Source organism: Penaeus vannamei, chromosome 2 (assembly GCF_042767895.1).
Source record: "Penaeus vannamei isolate JL-2024 chromosome 2, ASM4276789v1, whole genome shotgun sequence".
Taxonomy (NCBI): domain Eukaryota; kingdom Metazoa; phylum Arthropoda; class Malacostraca; order Decapoda; family Penaeidae; genus Penaeus; species Penaeus vannamei.
Window position 1 is genome coordinate 36,900,098 of NC_091550.1, and position 2,500 is coordinate 36,902,597.

A 2,500-nucleotide genomic window follows, 5' to 3' on the forward strand; every position below is an offset into this window, starting at 1 on the left:
GAAGGGAAAGCGAGACAAAGTGGTGGAGGGAGGGAGGAGGGAGAGAGGAGACAAAAGAGAGAGGGAGAGAGAAAGGGAGAAGGGGTGGAGAGAGGAAGGGGAAGGAGTGTAGGGAGGGAGGGCGAAGAAGTGGAAGGAGTGAGGGAGGGAGGGCGAAGGAGCGAGGGAAGGAGGGGTGGAAGGAGTGGAAGGAGGGAGGGTGAAGGAGTAAGGGAGGGAGGTTGAAGGAGTGAGGGAGGAGAGGGGAAGAGAGTAGAGTGGAGGGAGAGAGGAGACAGAGGTGAGAGGGAAAAGGGAGAAGGGGTGGGGGGAAGGAGGGGTGAAGGAGGTGGGAGGGGGAAGGAGTGTGGGAGGGAAGGGGAAGGAATGACCGAGGGACGGGACAAAAAGGGAGAGGGGAAGAGGAGGAGGAGTGGTGGGAGAGAGAGGGAAAGTGGAGGTGGGGGTGGAGGAGGGGGAGGGATACAAAAGCGGAGAGGGAAGGGGAGGAGGGGGAAGAAGTGGAGGAAGAGATGGGGGAAGGAGTGGAAGGAGGGAGGGAAGGAACAAAGGAGGGAGGAGGGGTGGAGGGAGAGAGGGAAAGGGAGGAGGGGTGACGGAGAGAGGGAAGAATGGAGGGAGAGAGAAAGAAAAGAGGGAGGGACGGTCAGACTGGTGGAGGGAGGGAGGGGAGAAAGTGTAGAATAAATGGATGCTGCACTTTTCTTCGCAGAATAACTCGAAAAACAAGAGATGCTGTTTTTATTCCTTTAAGAAAAATGGCGCTTTCTCTCGCCTCATTCCTTGCTGGGGAAAAGCCTGAAAATACTAAAACTAGGCGGGCACATATACACACATACATATATATATGTGTGTGTGTATATATGTATATATATATATATATATATATATATATATATATATATATATACATATATGTTGGGGACCTAAAATACTAAAACTAAAACACACACACATACATATGTGAGTGTGCATATGTGTGTGTGCGTATGTAAGTTTGTTTGTGTATAAAAAGATACATGTTGTCATATAAACTTTTATGTATATATATATATATATATATATATATATATATATATACATATATATATATATATATATATATATATATATATATATATATATATATATATATATATATATATATATATATATATATATAGACGAGTATGTATAGAGTAAACGTCTAAACCTGGACGGCGACACCCAGGTAGTCGGGTCACGCCCAGAAAGGTGACAATCAAGACCAGTTTTCAAATCTGTGAAAATAGCACACTTCCCCTCCCTTTCCCCTCCCCTTCCCCTCCCCCCTCCTCCTTACCCCTTGTTCCTCCTTCCTCTCACCCCATTTCCCTCCTCCTCCCTTCCATTACCCCTCCCCTTCCCTCCTCCTCCTTACCCCTTGTTCCTCCCTTCCTCTACCCCCTTTCCCCTCCTCCCTTCCCTAACCCCCCCCCTCCTCCCTTTCCCCATGGACCACCCTTTATCTACCTTCCCTCTTCTCCCTCCCCCCCCCCCTCTGCCTGCCCCCTCTGGTGTCTACGTGACGCGTTCAATAGAATGAGAACTTTAAGCATCCACAAGGGAGGGGGGGGGAAGTGACGGGAGGGAGGGGTAAAGGGAAGGGAGAAGAGAGGGAGAAAGAGAGATGGAAGGAAAGAGGCAATAAGAGAGAGAAAGGAAGATGAGAAAAAGATTGGGGCGAGGGGAATAATTGAGAGAGATAGAGAAAGAGAGAGAGAGAGAGAGAGAGAGAGAGAGAGAGAGAGATTGAGAAATTTGAAGAGGGGGAGAGAGGAGAAGAAAGGCGAAATTTGAGGAACGAAAGAGGGGAGAGGGAAAAAAGAAGCGTATAGGGAGAGAGACAGGACGAGGAGAGAGAGCAAAAATGATGAAGGGAAACTGAAGACGAGATGCGCAGGAAATGGGAGAGCTAAAGAGAAAAGAAATCAAAGAAAATAGAAAAGAAAAGAGAGAGAGAGGACAAGATAGCGAGACGATTTTTTTTTACATACAAGAAAGACAAAAGGTAAGACGATGGATAACAGACAAAAAGATTTTCAAAAAAAAACTATAAACAAGAAACAAAAAGATTAAAAAAAAGAGAAATGCATAAAAACGAAGAAAGCGCAAGAAAGAAGGAAGGGGCAAAGCGGGTGGAGAGCTGATCTTCAAACCGCTTTAAAGAGAAAAGGGAGGTTTGCATGCGCCGCCTCCATAACCGCTTCGAGTGCCGCCAGGTAAATGGATTCCACCAATCACACGCTTCGAAGAATTCCGGGGGGAGGGGCCAGGAGGCAGAGGGATGCTGTGTATAAATATTTGATCGACGGATCACCTTACACAGAATTAATAGTTATATTGGTGTGGGTTTAATTATATTCTGGTGATAGTAGTATGTAGGGACGTGATGTGAAATTAATCGGTGATATGAAATTAATCAGAATCGTAATAATCTGTTTTTTGTCTATTCGTCTTGGTTTTGATCTTTAGCGACTGC